This window comes from Phyllobates terribilis, unplaced genomic scaffold, assembly GCF_046119375.1.
Source record: "Phyllobates terribilis strain yellow unplaced genomic scaffold, ASM4611937v1 Scaffold_1__5_contigs__length_1240528914, whole genome shotgun sequence".
Lineage (NCBI taxonomy): Eukaryota > Metazoa > Chordata > Amphibia > Anura > Dendrobatidae > Phyllobates > Phyllobates terribilis.
Window position 1 is genome coordinate 159,743,429 of NW_027362761.1, and position 20,615 is coordinate 159,764,043.

The following is a 20,615-nucleotide window of genomic DNA, read 5'->3' on the forward strand; positions in this document are numbered from 1 at the left end:
TTTATTTTTTTAAAAATATACTGTTATCATAGGCAGTTTGTACAAAAACCTTTCAATTGTACTCTAATAGTTATTTGACTGGAAAATTACAATGACTGCAATTCATATAGGTAATTTGGGAAAATCTGAGAAAATATTATTTGCATAATAATTTGGAACACAGTGTATATGGATAGATAGATAAATATACATATAGATATATGGATAGATAGATAGATGGATAGCTAGATAGATAGATAGATAAATAGATAGATAATACATAAATATACATAAAGATAGATAATAGACAGATAATATAAATATGTGAGCTATATAATCAGTGCATTGCGTGTGTACCTTACTGTTCATGTAATTTATTAATAAATTATTACATTTCTGAAAAAAATGACGTGGGTTCCCCCGTAATTTTATTAAGCAGCAGAGGGAAAGCGGACAGCTGGGGCTGATGTTTTTAGCCTGGGAAAGGGGTAATACCCATGGAGCTTCCCAGGCTATTAATATCAGCTTACAGCTGTATACTTAGCCTTTACTGGTTATTAAAATGGGGAAAAGTCATCAGACATGAGCTATGGATATTAAAAGTCATCATGGTGTGTGGAATAGATAAAAAAGGAAGGGAATCAGAGAAGTCGTCATCTATAAGGTACTTGTGTGTAAATGTCCATTTGTGATACTAACTACATCTTATCAGTACTGCGGTACTGATAAGATGTACAACAACTCTAAGCATCTCTGCATCTCCTTACCATTGTTAAGTACATACTTGGAGTTGTAGGTTTATACAAAACAAATATACAGTATATGGTGAGGACTGACCTCACGTTGCAATTGATTGCTATACTAAGATTGGTGCTGTATTCATGTATTCATGTACATATAGTTCTGGTGCTGTATTCCTGTACTTATAATGGTTCAATATGCATGTACTGATGGTGGTTCTGGTGCTGTACTCATGTACTGATGATAGTTTTGGTGGTGTATTCATGTACTGATGATGGTTCTGAAGCTGTATTCATGTACTTATTTTGGTTCTACTGATTTGTATTTGTGTACTGATGTTGGCTTGTGTGATGTGTTCATGAACTTGTGTTTCTGGTGCTGTAGTTAAGTACTGATGATGGTTCTGGTCATATATTCATGTACTGATGATGGATTTAGTGTTGTATTCAAGTACTGATGTTGGTTTTGGTGGTGTATTCATGTATTAATGGGTGTTCTAGGGCTGTATACATGTACAGATAATAAGTCTGGTGATAATAAGTCTGGTGAGGTTCTGATGTTGATTCTGAACAAACAAAGTTACACTCTGCAGTGCTAAAGCATGTAAACATGAAATATATTACATTTGAATAGCATTACTGCTCTGGATATTAGAGAAAAAAGGGAGATGATTAGCACATATTTGGCCAATTCATGCATGCCCAGCAGCCAACGACAAGGCGATCTCCGGTTTGCTGGAAACCTATCCAGTGTGAACACTCTCCTAGGCTAAAACCTGCATTTATGAGTAGGTAGGATCCTGCTGCAATTAAACCCGCCACAAGCTGGAGTTTAGAGTGCTCAGTCAGAGAGCCAATATACAAATAGCAAAAAGACTGTCCCTTCCAAATCAGAAAACTGGTGTGTACAGGTGTGAACTAAGAGTAGCCATCTCTATACATAAAAAAGTTGCACTCTGCAGTGCTAAAGCATGTAAACATGAAATACAGTTGAAACCAGAAATTTACATGTTCTATATAAAAAGACACATATGCGTGTTTTCTCAATATCTGACATGAAATCAGAATAAACCTTTCCCGTTTTAGGTCAATCAGGATTACCATAGTTTTTAATATTTGCCAAATGCCAAAATAATGAGAGAGAGAATATTTTAAGGCATTTTTATTACTTACTGCAAAGTCAAAACTTTACATACACTAAGATTACTATGCCTTTAACCCCTTTAAAGCCCAAGACGTATTAATACGTATCTGCGCCCTGGGCTTTAAGAGCCTGATACGTATTAATACATCATTGCGATCGCGCCCGCACACAGGCTGTGCGGGCGCGATCACCGCCGGGTGTCAGCTGATTTCACAGCTGACACCCGGTGCTATGTGCAGGGAGCGGTCCCGCACCGCTCCCGGCACATTAACCCCCGCAATGCTGCTATTGAAGTCAATCACAGCATTGCGGTGGCAAGGGGAGGTGATCGCAATACTCACCTCTTCCGGCCTCTAGCGCTGTCTGCCGCGGCTTCCCGGATGTTGCCATGACGACCCGATTTTACAAAAAAATGCGTCTTTTAGTATGTGACAGCTGTCAATCATAAAAACCTGATATGATTCTGGTATCTCTGTAGTCGCACCGACCCGAAGAATAAAGTCGTCTAATCACTTATACCGCACGAGGAACGGCGTAAAAAATAAACTCTAGGGTTGGGGTTGGGGTTAGGGTTGTGCAAGTGTTAGGGTTGGGCTAGGGTTAGGGTTGGGCCAGGGTTAGGGTTAGGGTTGGGCTAGGGTTGGGGTTAGGGTTGGGCTAGGGTTGTGCTAGGGTTGGGGTTGGGCTAGGGTTGGGGTTGGGGTTAGGGTTGGGATTTTTTTCAAAAGTAAAAAAAAAAAAAAGATGACAATATGGTGACTAGTGTTGAGCGCAAGTGCTCGCTACTTGAGTTTGCATCAGGTGCTCGGGTATGAATTGAATATCGCGGGTGCTCGAGTCTCCGCCCCATATGCTTCGCGGCCAAAAAAAACTTGCGGGGATTGCCTGCCATGCACGAGCGATCCCTGCATTTTTGGGGTGTCTAATAGCCGTGAAACATGCGGGCGGAGACTGAAGCATGTCACTCGGGCACCCACGATACATGGTGCATACCTGAGTACCCGATGCAAACTCAAGTAGCGAGCACATGTGCTCAAGACTAATGACAACTTATTCAATATGATGACCTAATGTTATCAAATTCTGTATCGTACCTCTGGGTTCAAAATGTTCACTATACCCCTTGATAAAATCCTTGAGGGGTGTAGTTTCCAAAATGAGGTCACTTGGGGGTTTCCATTATTTAGGCACATCAGGGGCTCTCCAAACGCGACATGGCGTCCACTTTCGATTCCAGACAATTTTGCGTTCAAAAAGTCACACAGTGCTCCTTCCCTTCTGAACTCTGCCGTGCGCCCAAACACTGTATTTTCCCCACATATGGGGTATTGGCGTACTCAGGAGAAATTGCACAAAAGTTTTTGGGGTCCATTTTCTCCTCTTACCCTTGTTAAAATAAAAAATTTGGGCTAAAACATCATTTTTGTGGAAAAAGATAGATTTTTTTATTTTCACGGCTTCATGAAAACTTCTGTAAAGGACTTGGAGGTTCAGGGTGCTCACCACACATCTAGATAAGTTCCCTGAGGGGTCTAGTTTCCAAAATGGTGTCACTTGTGGGGGGTTTCCACTGTTTAGGCACATCAGGGGCACATCCGCTAATTATTCAAGCAAATTTTACATTCAAAAACTCAAATGGCACTCCTTCCCTTCCGAAACCTGCCATGCGCCAAAGCAGTGGTTTTCCCCCAGATGTGGGGTATCTGCTTACTCAGGAGAAATTGCACAACAAACTGCATAGTGCAATTTCTCATGTTACCCTAATGAAAATGCAAAATTGGGGGCTGAAAAACATTTTTGTGGGAAAAATGTGGAAATTTTGTTTTTACTGCTCAATGTTATAAACTTATGTGAAGCACCTGGGGGTTCAAAGTGCTCACCACACATCTAGATAAGTTCCCTGAGGGGTCTAGTTTCCAAAATGGTGTCACTTGTGGGGGGTTTCCACTGTTTAGGCACATCAGGGGCTCTCCAAATGCAACATGGCATCCGCTAATTATTCAACCAAATTTTACAATCAAAAAGTCAAATGGCGCTCCTTCCCTTCCGAACCCTGCCGTGCGCCCAAGCAGTGGTTTTCCCCCAGATGTGGGGTATCTGCTTACTCAGGAGAAATTGCACAACAAACTGCATAGTGCAATTTCTCCTGTTACCCTTATAAAAATGCAAAATTGGGGGCTGAAAAACAATTTTGTGGGAAAAATGTGAAAATTTTATTTTTACAGCTCAATGTTATAAACTTCTGTGAAGCACCTGGGGGTTCAAGGTGCTCACCACACATCTAGATAAGTTCCCTGAGGGGTCTAGTTTCCAAAATGGTGTCACTTGTGGGGGGTTTCCACTGTTTAGGCGCATCAAGGGCTCTCCAAATGCAACATGGCGTCTGCTAATTATTCAAGCAAATTTTACATTCAAAAAGTCAAATGGCGCTCCTTCCCTTCCGAACCCTGCCGTGCGCCCTAACAGTATTTTTTCCCCACATATGGGGTATCTGCGTGCCCAGGGGAAATTGCTCAACAAATTTTGGGGTCCATTTTTTCCTGTTACCCCTGCGAAAATAAAAAAATTGGGTCTCAAGTAACATTTTTGTGAAAAAAGTTAAATGTTCATTTTTTTCTTCCACATTCCAAAAATTCCTGTGAAGCACCTGAAGGTTTAATAAAGTTCTTGAATGTGGTTTTGAGCACCTTAAGGGGTGCAGTTTTTAGAATGGTGTCACTTTTGGGTATTTTCTGTCATAAAGACCCCTCAAAGTGACTTCAAATGTGATGTGCTCCCTAAAAAAATGGTTTTGTAAATTTTGTTGGAAAAATGAGAAATCGCTGGTCAACTTTTAACCCTTATAGCTTCCTAATAAAAAAAAATGTTGGTTCCAAAATTGTGCTGATGTAAAGTAGACATGTGGGAAATGTTATTTATTAACTATTTTGTGTGATATATCTCTCTGATTTAAGGGCATAAAAATTCAAATTTTGAAAATTGCAAAATGTTCAAAATTTTTGCCAATTTTTTTATACAAATAAACGCAAGTGATATCGAAAAAATGTTACCACAATCATGAAGTACAATATGTCGCGAAAAAAAAACCAATCTCAGTATCAGGGGGATCCATTGAAGTGTTCCAGAGTAATTACCTCATAAAGTGACAGTGGTCAGAATTGTCAAAATTGGCCTGGTCATTAACGTGCAAACCACCTTGAGTTGTGAAGGAGTTAAACAATTCTGGACTGCCCATATGATGATATCATGTGTTTGGAAGCTTCTGATAGTTTTTTGGCAACATCTGAGTTAATTAGAGACACAACTGTGGATGTATTTCAATGCATACCTCAAGGTGCCTTGTTCATCTGTACGAACAATTATACGCAAGATGGGAATGTCCAGTCATCATACCGGTCTGGAAAGAGATGGGTTCTTTGTCCCAGAGATGAACGTGCTTTGGTCCAACGTGCATATTAACCCAAGGACAAAAGCAAAAGAGCTTGTGAAGATGATGGCAGAAGCTGGTAAGATTGTGTCAATATCCACAGTGAAATGAGTACTGTATCAAAGTGGGCTGAAAGGTCACTCTGCCAAGAAGAAGCCATTACTCCAAAAGAAACATGAAAAAGCCAGATTAATGTTTGCAAATGGACACAGGAACAAAGACCTTAATTTTTGGAGACATGTCCTGTGGTCTGATGAAACTAAAATTGAACTTTTTGGACATAATGACCATTGTTACATTTGGAGGAAAAAGGGATAAGCTTGGAAGCCTAAGAACACCATCCCAACTGTGAAACATGTGGGTGGCAGCATCATGTTGTGCGGTTGTTTTGCTGCAGGAGGGGCTAGTGCACTTCACAACATAGATGGCATCATGAGAAAAGAAGATTATGTGGCAATACTGAAGCAACATCTCAAGACATCAGCCAGGAAGTTAAAGCTTGGGCGGAAATGGGTCTTCCAAATGGACAATGACCAGAAGCATACTGCTAAAATGGTAACAAAGTGGCTTAAAGTCAATGTTTTTGACTGGCCATCACAAAGCCCTGATCTCAATCCTATTGAAGATTTATGGGCAAAGCTGAAAAGGCAGGTGCGAGCAAGGTGACTCACATACCAGGATCAGTAACACCAGTTTTGTCAGGAGAAATGGGCCCAAATTCCGACCAACTATTGCGAGAAGCTTGTGGAAGGATATCCCAAACGTTTGACCCAAGTCATTCAGTTTAACCCCTTTCTGACGTGGTCAGTAAGAGTACGTCCCTGTTCCCTGGGCCTATTGGGCCAGGGACATACTATTACTGCATACTGTTTAATGCGGTTCCGCAACCAAAGTCGCAGTCATCGAATTAAATTTCCAGCGCCATCTCACCTTAGGGTAAATGGCGTCGGAATTCTGGGGGGTGTCGCCACCCCCCCGCAACCACGATTGCTGTGATTGGCTGTTCAAATCAATCACAGCATTTCTCACTGTTTCCGGCAATCAGATTGCCGGAAACAGTGATGTGCAGCCTAGGATCAGTGCTCCTAAGAGCACTGATCCTAGGCTGTTGCCTAGTGACCCCAGCCTTCTCCCCAACCCGCTCTGATCGGTGCGATCACCGATTAAATCGATTGCACCGATCTGAGCGCTACTGCGCGGTAACCGGGCGGTCACGGGACGGTGACCGGCTTGTGACCTGCCTGTCACCTCCCTGTGATGCTGCCCAGGCCTCAGCCAGCTCTGATTGGAGCGATCGATGATGACATCAATCGCACCAATCAGAGTGGTGACCGGCCAGTGACCTGCCTGTCACCACCCTATCATCCCCCTGTGACCACGCTTCAGATCCTCACACTTGGTGAGGATATCTACAGAGCGGTCACACTGCTGATCTCTGTGCTGGGCCTTATGGTGCCACAGAAGTACCTGTGACACCACAAGACCTTTCACCTGCTCCAGTCGCTGCTCCTGTTCCGGTGTCTAGCTCCGGTGTCCTGGGTCCTGCTCCGGTGTCCTGGGTCCTGCTCCGGTGTCCTGGGTCTCCTGGTCTGGTCTAATGCTGCTGCGGTAAGCTGTGGATCCTGCTCCAGAGCCTCCTCCAGAACCTGCTGCTGATCCTGCTGTTGTTGAAATAAGAACAGAGAAGACTTTGGTAAGTCCATCTCTGACCTCCCCTCATCTACCCCAATCCCTTTCCCCACTCCTCTTTTTATTTACACCCCTTCTCACCCCAATCCCCCTCCCCCATTTTTTTTTTTTTTTCAAGCGTCCTGCAGCGGCCGAGCGCTGACCAGTGACTACGTCACTGATCAATGTCCGTGCTCGCTGCTTTTCAGGACTTTTTTTTTTGTCTCTGTCAATTCTTTCTCCACCCCCTCACTTTGCACCACCTCCGTGCGTGCATCCAGCAGCCGCCAAGAGTTGATCGGTGACGCAAATCACCGATCAGCACTCGCGCTCACCACTTTACTCTTTTTTTTCAACTAACCTTTTTTCTTTTCTAGAGGGCGGTCGCGCTGTCCGATTGTGCACCGTGCTGGGCCTTGCGGTGCCACAGAAGCCTGTGACACCACAATCGCCGCTCCTGCTCCAGAAGACATCTTACAGAAGACATCTTACAGAAGACATCTTGCAGACGACAACTGTAAGTAGGATTTTTTGAACCCTCCTCATCCATCCCAATCCCCCCTCTCCCTTCCCCCCTTCCCATCTCTCATTCTGCAACCAAGTGCTGATCATTACTTGATCAGTACTTGATCAATTGACTTTTGTCAGGTTTTTTTTCATGCTTTCTGCAGCGGCTGAGCACTGATCAGTGACCGCGCATCACTGATCTGCACTCATGCTCGCTGTTTTGCACAGCCTCCTCCTTTGCCCCACATCTGTGCACACATCCAGCAGCCGCCAAGCGCTGATCTGTGACATACTTCACCGATCCGCACTCGTGCTTGCTGTTTGCACCACCTATGGTAGTTCCTTTTTTTTCTTCAGAAAAAAAAAAGTTCACACCAAGCTCACTGACACACACACACACACACTCTAAATAAAGTACTGATACACAAGCACTACATACATAAAAAAAAATGTCCCACTCATCCCAAACTTGCTATTCAGCGGAGGAGGCATATGCTTTCCTTGCCTCATCCACTGACAGCGAGGGAGAGGATCCCACATTTCTTTATTTTTCTGATTCCTCGTCCTCCTCCTCTTCCTCCTCTTCTTCCTCCTCAGGTGCTGCTGAACCGCCATGCAGACGCCCCAGGAGAAAAGATGAACCAGCGCCCCCCACTACTGACCCCGTATGGACCTTGCCCCCCGAAAATGATGAGCCTCTGATTCCTGATTTCGTGGCGGAAAAAGGAATCAAGTTTGACACCACTGGCCTCACCAAAATAGACTTTTTCAAAGTATTTTTCTCTGAGGATTTTGGAAACCTCATGGTGGGTCAAACTAATTTATACACTCATCAATTTTTGGAACAAAACCCCTCTTCATCATTTTTTAACTGGTCTCCTGTAGACGCAGTAGAAATGATGAAGTTTTGGGGCCTGGTCCTTCATATGGGGATCCTGAAAAAGCCAGAAGTTCCGCAATACTGGAGTGTTGACGTTTTGTATAACACTCCAGTGTTCCGAATGGACATGACCCAGACACGTTTTGAGGCTATCCACAAGTTCTTGCATTACAATGATAATGAAAGGTGTCCTGCACGAGATGACCTGAACTTTGATCGTCTTTTCAAAGTTCAGCCGGTCATCGAACACTTCAACAACAAGTTTGCTGAAGTGTACGTGCCCCAAAGGGACATCTGCGTGGATGAGTCCTTAATCCCTTTTAAGGGGTGGCTTGGATTCCAGCAGTACCTGCCCAGTAAGAGGGCCAGGTATGGATTCAAGCTGTATAAACTTTGTGAGAGAACCTCAGGGTACACTCACAAGTTTAGAGTTTACAAAGGGAAGGACTCCCGGATTGAACCCCCTGAATGCCCGCCTGTCCTGGGAGTGAGTGGGAAAATTGTGTGGGATTTGGTGCACCCACTGCTGGATAAAGGTTATCACCTCTACGTGGATAACTTTTATACCAGTGTCCCTCTCTTCAAGTCCCTCTCTGCGCGAGGTACCACAGCCTGCAGTACTGTCTGCAAAAATCAGAGAGGCCTCCCAAAGACGCTAATTGGACAGATGCTCAGAAGGGGTGAGAGCAGAGCCCAATGTAGCGACCACCTGCTGGTGAGCAACCACAAGGACAAGAGGGATGTCCTTTTCTTGACCACCATACATGGTGATGGCAGCACCCCCAGCACTGTACGTGGTTCCAAAACACAGGTCGTCAAACCAGACTGTGTAGTGGTGTACAACAAGTACATAGGGGGAGTTGATCTCTCTGATCAAGTCCTCCAGCCTTACAGTGCTGAGAAAGGCCAAGGTGTGGTACAAGAAGTTGGCTGTGCACATCGTACAGATGGCAATGCACAACACTTTCCTTCTATCACAATGTGCAGGCCAGACTTCTACATCGTACCTTCACTTCCAGGAGGTAGTTATCAAGGCCCTGATATTTGGCAGTGGTACCAGGCCAGCATTTCCCGGGGGAGGTCCCTCAAGTCGCAAAAAAAGGTAAGTCACAAAAGAGGTGCCGAGTGTGTTACAAAAAGGGAATACGCAAGGACACCACTTATCAATGCGACACCTACCCCAACAAACCTGGCCTGTGCATGAAAGAATGCTTCAAAAGGTACCATACTTCCATGCACTACTAAATTAATTTCTAAAGTATGACAACCTGACGAACACTACTCAACTGGCGTCAGTTGTGTAGTGTTCGTCAGGTTGTCCTACACAACTGACGTATAACGCTACATTATAAAATTCACAAATCAGGTATCAGTTCCAAAAAGGGGACACTTGTTGGGCATTTCCACTGTTTAGGCACATCAGGGGCTCTGAAACCTTGACAGAACGCCCACAGACCATTCCATCAAAGTCTGCATTCCAAAGCGTCACTCCTTCCCTTCCGAGCCCTGACATGTGCCCAAACAGTAGTTTTCTCCAACACATGGGATATCAGCGTACTCAGGAGAAATTGCACAACAACTTTTGGGGTCCAATTTCTCCTGTTACCCTCGAGAAAATAAAAAAAATGCGGCTAAAAGATTGTTTTTGTGGAAAAAATTTATTTTTTTTTCCACAGCTCTACATCATGAACTTTTGCGAAACACATGGGGGTTCAAAGTGCTCACCACACATCTAAATAAGTTCCTTAAGGGGTCTAGTTTCCAAAATGGGGTCATTTGTGGGGAATTTCCACTGTCAGGGGCTCTTCAAATGCAACATGGTGTCCGCTGTCAATTCCAGCGAGTTTTGCGTTGAAAACGTCAAAGAGTGCTCCTTCCCTTCTGAGCCCTGCCGTGCACCCAAACAATGGCTTTCCCCCACATATGGAGTATCAGCGTACTTAGGAGAAATTGCACAACAACTTTTGGGGTCCAAGTTTTCCTGTTACCCTCGGGAAAATAAAAAAATTGTGGCTAAAAGATTGTTTTTGTGGGAAAATTTTTTTTTTTTCACGGCTCTACGTCATGAACTTTTGCGAAACAATTGGGGGTTCAAAGTGCTCACCACACATCTAAATAAGTTCCTTAAGGGGTCTAGTTTCCAAAATGGTATCATTTGTGGGGGGCTTCCACTGTTTAGGCACATCAGGGGCTCTTCAAACGCAACATGGTGTCCACTGTCAATTCCAGCGAGTTTTACGTTGAAAACGTCAAAGGGTGCTCCTTCCCTTCCGAGCGCCCAAACAATGGCTTTCCCCCACATATGGGGTATCAGCGTACTCAAGAGAAATTGCACAGCCGCACAGCGCACTACTCGCAGCCATGTCTGGTAAAGTGGCGGCAATCAAACAGCACCAGCGATCCTTCACAGATGCTGGGGGAGCGACCAGGGCCCCGAAGGCGAGTGGGCCCCCGTGATGGTCCAGGGCCCCAGCACTTGCCCAGATGCGCCGGGTGCTGATGCCGGCCCTGCCTGGGGCTCAGATTGCTTGGCTTATTTCCAAGGGGGGTGAGGTGGAAGCAGGATGACCCTGGTCCTCAGGTGATAACTCTGCGCTTTATGCAGGGTACCGGGTGGAAGATAATGTGAAGGAACTGGAGGCGCTCTCAGCTATCCAATCTAGCACCGCCTCAACATGTTCTGGCCTCACCATTCATGTAGCGGTACTCGGCCCTACGATATGACACAGAACATCCTGTCGCCAACGTGCACCAGAGGAAGTTGTTTCATTTGGGCATGAAGCAAACACAGAATGACCACATCCTCTTCCTGCAGCAGCTCCACCACCACCACCACCAGCAGCCACATCAGCACCACCACGGCCATGTCCATGTCCCCTATTTGATGCTCTCCTCATTTTTGGAAGTGGTTTTTAGGCACACTACACCCATAGACACGGCTGCAGAGTAGAGCAATTTGTTTTTGCACACACTACTCCCACAGACACGGATGCAGAGTAGAAAACATTGGTTAGGCATACTACTTCCTCAGAAACGAGTGCAGAGTACAAAAAAATGGTTAGGCACACTACTCCCACAGACACGGGTGCAGAGTACAAAAAATTGGTTAGGCACACTACTCCCACAGACACGGGTGCAGAGTACAAAAATTAGTCATTCCTAGTGACTAACAAAGCCACCTTTCTTTTCAATAAGCCATATGCCTTCCATCTATGGTGTCTGCCAGTTTCTTAATCTATTGACAATCAACTCTTTGGTCAGAACCAACTTCAGCCTCCCACTTTTCAAACAGGTGTACTATTTTCATTCACCATAAATCTTCCATGTAAGACACCATCAAGTTCTCAATAGGTTTTAGGTCAGGTAAGGAAGGGGGCCATGTCATTATTCATAATACAAGTGTATTGAGCAAGACCATGCCCACTAGATGGCCATGCCCACTAGAGAGCCGTGCACTTGTATGGAGCAAGGCTGTCTACTAGACGGCTTCTGCTCGGGAGAAACCGGCAAATCCTTGTAGTGCACAATGCGCTGGGGGGATTCCAATTTTCATTTTAGACCGGACAACCCCTTTAAGGTCTTTACTGGCCAGCCAAGCAGTGAAGTATTTAGATGCAAACATTGTCCTGTACCACTGCTTGAAGAAAGTGTCTTCAAAAATTGACAATAGGTTTGGGAGCTGATTTTGAGTCCATCTTCAACCTGAAAAGGTCCAAGTAGCTCATCTTTGATAATAACTGTAATAACTGCCCATAGCAGTATCTCACCTTCACCTTGCAGGCATCTTGCTCGAAGTGGAGGTCTGTACCCAGGCACGGGCCCATCCATCTGTTCCATCAAGTCACTCTCATCTAATCAGTCCATAAAACCTTAGCAAAATCTGTCTTCAGATATTTCCCAGTCCAGTTTTACATGTCAGCTTTTTATTTTGTTTATTTATTTTACTTACTTATACAGTGCTATTAATTCCACAGCACTTTACAGACATTATTGGCACTGTCCCCAATGGGGCTCACAATATAAATTCCCTATCAGTATGTCTTTGGAGTGTGGGAGGAAACCCATGGAGAACATACAAACTCCTTGCTGATGAAGTCCTTGGTGGGATTTGAACCCAGGACCCTAGTTCTGCAAGGCTGCAATGCTAAGCACTGAGCACCGAGCCACTGTGCTGCCTACCATTCTTATGTATCTTGTTCAGTGGTGTTTGAGTTTCGGCCTTCCTTAACTTGGCCATGTTTCTGAGCTTTGAACACCTTGTACTTCCTGGCACGCCAGGGAGGTTGTAGTTCTGGAATATGACAGCACTGGAGGATAATGGGTTTCTGGTCGCATCACATTTGATTCTTCTCAAATCATTGGCAGTTAATGTGCGTCTTTTTTTCCCCAACATGTTTTTTTGCGACCCTGTTGATTATTTGCAACAAAACATTTTAAGATTCTAGGATTACACCCTAATATTTTAGAAATTCTAAGAGTGCTGTATCCCTGTGTAAGACTTGTAACAATTTGGTCTATTTTGAATGAGGAAAACAATCTGCCTAATACTTATGTACACCTTGATAAAGGGTGTTGATATCCTTAGGACATGCCCTCCCTTATTACACAAATACACATTATCTGATATGCTTCAAACCAATAAGTATTTAAGTTTACATAGTTTACAGTTGGAAAATATACATAAAAACATAATAATATGGTCCAAATGCTCACTTGCCTAATTGTGCACACAGCGTTAATTTAATCTGGTAATATTTGTACCATGACTGGCCTGTCTTCGCTGGCTAATGATGATCCAACATATGGTGGACCACGCAGGGTAGCTGAGGGTGTATCCTGTTGGTTTTGAGGAAAAATCAGTGGCATCCACTCTCAGCCCTGAAATGTGGTAAATGAACCATGGTGAAATTGTTAGGATGCCATTAGTGTGATGGAGCCACTTGAAAAGCACATGGAGTAGGTGTTAAAGGGCTGTTTGCTGGTCTATTTCAAAAGAAGCCTGCAGACCAATGAGATCAGGCAGCAGGTTGTAAGTGGGTTTGGTGTGGGAACGAGGGTAGTGGAGATAAGGGATCTGTAGAAGGTTGTTGGTCCTGGAGGTAGCTGGTTGGCCTGTGACAGGATCAGAGCTAGAAAGGTGGTCGCCGGTCAGTATGCTGATTGAAGATAAAATGTTTACAAGTTGTTCTATCTGAATACCCTTTACAGGAGTCTTTGAGGTGAGGGAGGGGGAGTTGGACTTATGCACTTGTGGATCACCACAGCCAAAGGCTAAAAACCTGATGAAATTGCAGTTTGACAGTTCTCCTCTCTAAGCAAGATATGCTGAAAGACATGGAAGAGAGAGATAAATGTTGCTTCAAGGTGCAGGTGGCTATCTTGGATCCCGGGCGGAAAGACCCAGAAGACTCCGCCTCCATTCAAGGGATTGGCTGGGGCCACAGGTGAAACAGGCACTGTGCTCTTAAGGAATGGTGGGTCTAGGTGAACAGGCGGCACAACTGGGCCCAGCGTTCGGAGCTCATAGCAAGTGAGCAAATCTCCTACACACAGGCGATCTGATCATCGCCTATGTGTAACAGAGGCAATCAGATAATTGCAGCTTCAAGTTTCCCATGGACACTATTGAAGCATGCAAAATAAGTAAAAAAAAAATTTTTAAATATAAGGCTATGTGCACACGTTCAGGATTTGAAGGCAGAAATTTCTGCAGTGTTTCTGCATCTCTTGGCGGGAAAAATGCTGCTGAAAAAACTCACGTTTTGTAGCGATTTTGACATGTTTTTTATGCGTTTTTTGATGCGTTTTTACACATCAATGAATGCTTTTTGGAGCTAAATAAAGATATTTGAAAAAAGAAACGTGGGACATCGCTTCAACCCTTGGATTACCGTCAGACCTGGGGTGAGTATATTGGTTAATTTAAATTATTAAATAATGTGTCTGTTGTATTTCAAATAAAGTGTTTACTCTGTGTGTGTGTTTATTTAACTCTTTACTTTACTTTAATTATATTTTAGTAATGAAAGGGTCTGATTGACACCTTGTCATCACCAAACAAAAGGGCTAGGTGTTAGTTAATCCCATACACCCAATCTCATTAGCATTTCCATTCTTGTCATTTCTGGGGGCTGAGAGCTGCTATTTTTAGCCTAGGAAGGTGCCATTAGGCAAACATGTTCCCTTGCTATTATTAATGGCTCACAGCTGTTTCATTAGCCGCTACGTCCTCACGAACAACAACAAGCAGCGCTTTGGACACAGCGTATTTTCGCTGCATCCAAAACACTGTGTTCTAATGCCGCAGTTTTGTTGTCAATACATGCGGATCCACCGCATATAATGACATTTCAATCGGTCAAAATCTGCAGTGGAGATTAGCGTGTCCACTACAGAAATTGACATGCTGCGGGTGAGTTTGGGTATGTGCCCACGATCAGGAGCTGCTGCAGGTTTGAAGCTGCGTGTTTTTGCAACGTCAAACCCGCAGCGTCCACATGTTACAGCATAGTGAATGGGATTTCTAGAAATCCCATGTCCACTATGCATGCATCTGAGGCTGCGGATCACCCGCGGACACTGGCATATGGCACGTCTTTCAGGACCGCAGCATGTCAAATTTTCTTGCGGAATCGCTAGTCTCTACAACAGAAATTTGACCACTAGAATGTATTGAATGCGGTAAATCCGCATGGTTAAGTGAACACATATGGATTTACCTGCGTTGAATAGAACGCAGAGTTTTGGATGCCGCAAAAATATGCAGCATCCAAAGCGCTGCTACGTCAAGATCGTGGGCACATAGCCTGAAATTTTAAAAAAAATGGCGTGGGCTGCCGCGTCATTTTTATAACTAGCAGAGGGAAAGCCGACCGCTGGGGGCTGATATTAGTAGCTGGAGAAGGGGCCATTAGCCAAAAATATTCACTGGCTATTTATAAAAGCCCACAGCTGTTTGCTTATCTTTAACTGGCTAGATTACAGGGGGGCCCCAGAAAAAAATTGACGTATGGTTCCCCTATAAAATCTAATCAGAAAACGCTAAACAGACAGCTGCAGGCTGACATTAATAGCCAGGGAAGGGGCCATGGATACTAGCCCCCTCCGCGGCTAATAATATCACCCCTCAGCAGTCCCAGAAATGGCGCATCCATAAGATTCGTCAAATCTGGCACTTAGCCTCCACTCTTCCCACTGCTGTGTAGCGGTGGCGAGTGGGGTAATGGGGTTGGGGTTCATGTCAGCCTTGTATTGGTGGCTGACATTAAGCCCAGGTTAGTAATGGAGCCCCCATTACTAACCCTGTAGTTAAGCTTTCGACACTTTTTCAATAAAGACACATCCAGAATAAAGTATTTTATTGAAATAAAATGACACACGGCATTAATAATTTTTTTATTGTTCTCTCAATACCCGATGCCCTCGATCTTTTGTAAAAAAACTAAAATAAAAAACAGCCTTATCCCTCACCTGTCCGCCGTCACAATGTAATCCAGATTGTCCCTCGGCGACCCAGGTCACTTCTACAGCAGCCACATCAATCACTGATGTGACTGCTGTAGAAGACAGCACTGTACACTGACAGGAATGTAAAATCACTCCTGTCAGTGTACATTGCTCTGCTGCAGGCTGAGGTCAGGTGAGTTCATCAGTTAAAGATCAGCTGATCAGCTCTGATGACCTCATACTGCATCAGTGGTACGTGGGAACATTCTCACGGATGTTCCCACACAGCACCGGTGCCGTAAACTGAGGTCCTGGAGCTCAACAGCTGATCTACAGCTGATGAACTCGTCTGACCTCAGTTGGGAGCAGCGATGTACACTGCCGGGAGCAAGCGAGCTCCCGTCAGTGTACTGCTGGCCAACGGGTGATCAGGACGCTGGGGGACATTGCGAGGACACCAGGAGGACACCGGTGGACGCCGGAGAGGTAAGGATGAAGGTGTTTTTTTTTTTATTTTAAACAGATTTTTACTTTTTTTTTAACCACGCAGCCTGGCTCGTCTGAGAAGACTACTGCTCCCCTCAGCCGCGCCGCTCTCGCTGTTATCAGCGAGAGCGGCGGTCGGATGATGGCAGAAGTAGCCCTCACACTGCCATATTGACAGAAAAATAAAAAAGTTATAGCTCTGGGAAGAAGGGAAGCAAAAAATGAAAACGTAAAAACGGAAAATGCTCCAGTCATTAAGGGGTTAAGTGCCAATATTATTCTGGTGTGACCCAGGCTGTATAACCAATTTCGACCTGGGATTTTTAGTAATTTTGCCCATGCTGGAGAATGAAATGCTTACTTTGATAATGGTAAGTCTGGAGGAGCTTATTGAAACATGTCCCCTCTCACTCATAGCTGTCCATGCTCCCAGGGGTGGATTTTTGTAAAATGGTGTCATTTGTATGTGGGGGAGGGTTAATATGTAGGCCATGCAAAGTAACATGTGAACTGAATTGGCCACTAAAAATGGGTTTCTAAAAGTTCCTTGAAAATTTAAAAACTTGGTGCTAAGCTTATAAGTATGAAGAGTGAACATGCTCGGTGATACTCGGATATCACTTGAGTATCTGGGTGCTTGGATGTACTCATTACTCAGCAAGCTTTGGGCAGTGCTTGATTTCAAACTCAAATCCCCGCCTCGCATGTTTGACGCCTGTTACACAGCCAATAAGCATGCAGGGATTGCCTGTGAGTTACTGTAATCCCGTAGCCATCTTGGTAGTGGCATTACAGATTGGCTGGCCGTATAACATTATCGGGAATTATAAAAGAACAGGGGTCGCCAGGCTCAGTATACTGACGACATTGCACAGCTCTGTGACAGTTCGTATTGGAGGGAGAGAGTGCTTGTCTAGACGTTTGTGTGCACAGTATAACAAATCGGAGTCCTGTAGTGTTGATACTGGTGCTGAAGCTGAACCATCATACTTAGAGCATAGCAGGGGCGGACAGGACCACCGGAGAATCGGGAAAAAAACCCCGGTGGGCCCCACGTCCCGATGGCCACGCCCCCAAGCCCCCCCCTACCCCCCCCGGGCCCTGTACAGAGAACAGAGGGCCCCTCCGGTTCGCTAATCATATCGGCAGCACTGCCGATATGATTAGTGATGGGCCCTCTGCAGCGGCAAAGCAGGGAGAGCGATCTCCCTGCTCTGCCTGCTGCCGCAGTGCCCCTCTGCCTCCTTTGTGCAGCGCGACACTGCCGACACGTGCGCAGGAGGTCAGTCTCAGGGCTCCTGTCAGGTATATATTATTGGAGGCAGCAGAATCTATGGGCTCCTGTCAGGTATATATTATTGGAGGCAGCAGAATGTATGGGCTCCTGTCAGGTATATATTATTGGAGGCAGCAGAATCTATGGGCTCCTACCAGGTATATATTATTGAAGGCAGCAGAATCTATGGGCTCCTACCAGGTATATATTATTGAAGGCAGCAGAATCTATGGGCTCCTATCAGGTATATATTATTGAAGGCAGCAGAATCTATGGGCTCCTACCAGGTATATATTATTGAAGGCAGCAGAATCTATGGGCTCCTACCAGGTATATATTATTGAAGGCAGCAGAATCTATGGGCTCCTACCAGGTATATATTATTGAAGGCAGCAGAATCTATGGGCTCCTACCAGGTATATATTATTGAAGGCAGCAGAATGTATGGGCTCCTGTCAGGTATATATTATTGAAGGCAGCAGAATCTATGGGCTCCTACCAGGTATATATTATTGAAGGCAGCAGAATCTATGGGCTCCTACCAGGTATTTATTATTGAAGGCAGCAGAATCTATGGGCTCCTACCAGGTATATATTATTGAAGGCAGCAGAATCTATGGGCTCCTACCAGGTATATATTATTGGAGGCAGCAGAATCTATGGGCTCCTGCCAGGTATATATTATTGGAGGCAGCAGAATCTATGGGCTCCTGCCAGGTATATATTATTGGAGGCAGCAGAATCTATGGGCTCCTGTCAGGTATATATTATTGAAGGCAGCAGAATCTATGGGCTCCTGTCAGGTATATATTATTGGAGGCAGCAGAATCTATGGGCTCCTACCAGGTATATATTATTGAAGGCAGCAGAATCTATGGGCTCCTACCAGGTATATATTATTGAAGGCAGCAGAATCTATGGGCTCCTACCAGGTATATATTATTGAAGGCAGCAGAATCTATGGGCTCCTACCAGGTATATATTATTGGAGGCAGCAGAATCTATGGGCTCCTACCAGGTATATATTATTGAAGGCAGCAGAATCTATGGGCTCCTACCAGGTATATATTATTGAAGGCAGCAGAATCTATGGGCTCCTACCAGGTATATATTATTGGAGGCAGCAGAATCTATGGGCTCCTACCAGGTATATATTATTGAAGGCAGCAGAATCTATGGGCTCCTACCAGGTATATATTATTGAAGGCAGCAGAATCTATGGGCTCCTGTCAGGTATATATTATTGGATGCAGCAAAATCTATGGGCTCCTACCAGGTATATATTATTGGAGGCAGCAGAATGTATGGGCTCCTACCAGGTATATATTATTGGAGGCAGCAGAATCTATGGGCTCCTGTCAGGTATATATTATTGGAGGCAGGAGAATGTATGGGCTCCTACCAGGTATATATTATTGGAGGCAGCAGAATCTATGGGCTCCTGTCAGGTATATATTATTGGAGGCAGCAGAATCTATGGGCTCCTACCAGGTATATATTATTGGAGCTAGCAGAATCTATGGACTCCTACCAGGTATATACTATTCGAGGCAGCAGAATGTATGGGCTCCTGTCAGGTATATATTATTGGAGGCAGCAGAATGTATGGGCTTATGTCAGGTATATATTATTGGAGGCAGCAGAATCTATGGGCTCCTGTCAGGTATATATTATTGGAGGCAGCAAAATCTATGGGCTCCTGTCAGGTATATATTATTGAAGGCAGCAGAATCTATGGGCTCCTGTCAGGTATATATTATTGGAGGCAGCAGAATCTATGGGCTCCTGTCAGGTATATATTATTGGAGGCAGCAGAATGTATGGGCTCCTGTCAGGTATATATTATTGGAGGCAGCAGAATCTATGGGCTCCTGTCAGGTATATATTATTGGAGGCAGCAGAATCTATGGGCTCCTGTCAGGTATATATTATTGGAGGCAGCAGAATCTATGGGCTCCTACCAGGTATATATTATTGGAGCCAGCAGAATCTATGGACTCCTACCAGCTATATACTAGAATGTATGGGTTCCTGTCAGGTATATATTATTGAAGGCAGCAGAATGTATGGGCTCATGTCAGGTATATATTTTTGGAGGCAGCAGAATCTATGGACTCCTACCAGGTATATACTATTCGAGGCAGCAGAATGTATGGGTTCCTGTTAGGTATGTATTATTGGAGGCAGCAGAATCTATGGGCTCCTACCAGGTATATATTATTGGAGGCAGCAGAATCTATGGGCTCCTGTCAGGTATATATTATTGGAGGCAGGAGAATGTATGGGCCTAATATTTTAGAAATTTTAAGAGTGCTGTATCCCTGTGTAAGACTTGTAACAATTTGGTCTATTTTGAATGAGGAAAACAATCTGCCTAATACTTATGTACACCTTGATAAAGGGTGTTGATATCCTTAGGACATGCCCTCCCTTATTACACAAATACACATTATCTGATATGCTTCAAACCAATAAGTATTTAAGTTTACATAGTTTACAGTTGGAAAATATACATAAAAACATAATAATATGGTCCAAATGCTCACTTGCCTAATTGTGCACACAGCGTTAATTTAATCTGGTAATATTTGTACCATGACTGGCCTGTCTTCGCTGGCTAATGATGATCCAACATATGGTGGACCACGCAGGGTAGCTGAGGGTGTATCCTGTTGGTTTTGAGGAAAAATCAGTGGCATCCACTCTCAGCCCTGAAATGTGGTAAATGAACCATGGTGAAATTGTTAGGATGCCATTAGTGTGATGGAGCCACTTGAAAAGCACATGGAGTAGGTGTTAAAGGGCTGTTTGCTGGTCTATTTCAAAAGAAGCCTGCAGACCAATGAGATCAGGCAGCAGGTTGTAAGTGGGTTTGGTGTGGGAACGAGGGTAGTGGAGATAAGGGATCTGTAGAAGGTTGTTGGTCCTGGAGGTAGCTGGTTGGCCTGTGACAGGATCAGAGCTAGAAAGGTGGTCGCCGGTCAGTATGCTGATTGAAGATAAAATGTTTACAAGTTGTTCTATCTGAATACCCTTTACAGGAGTCTTTGAGGTGAGGGAGG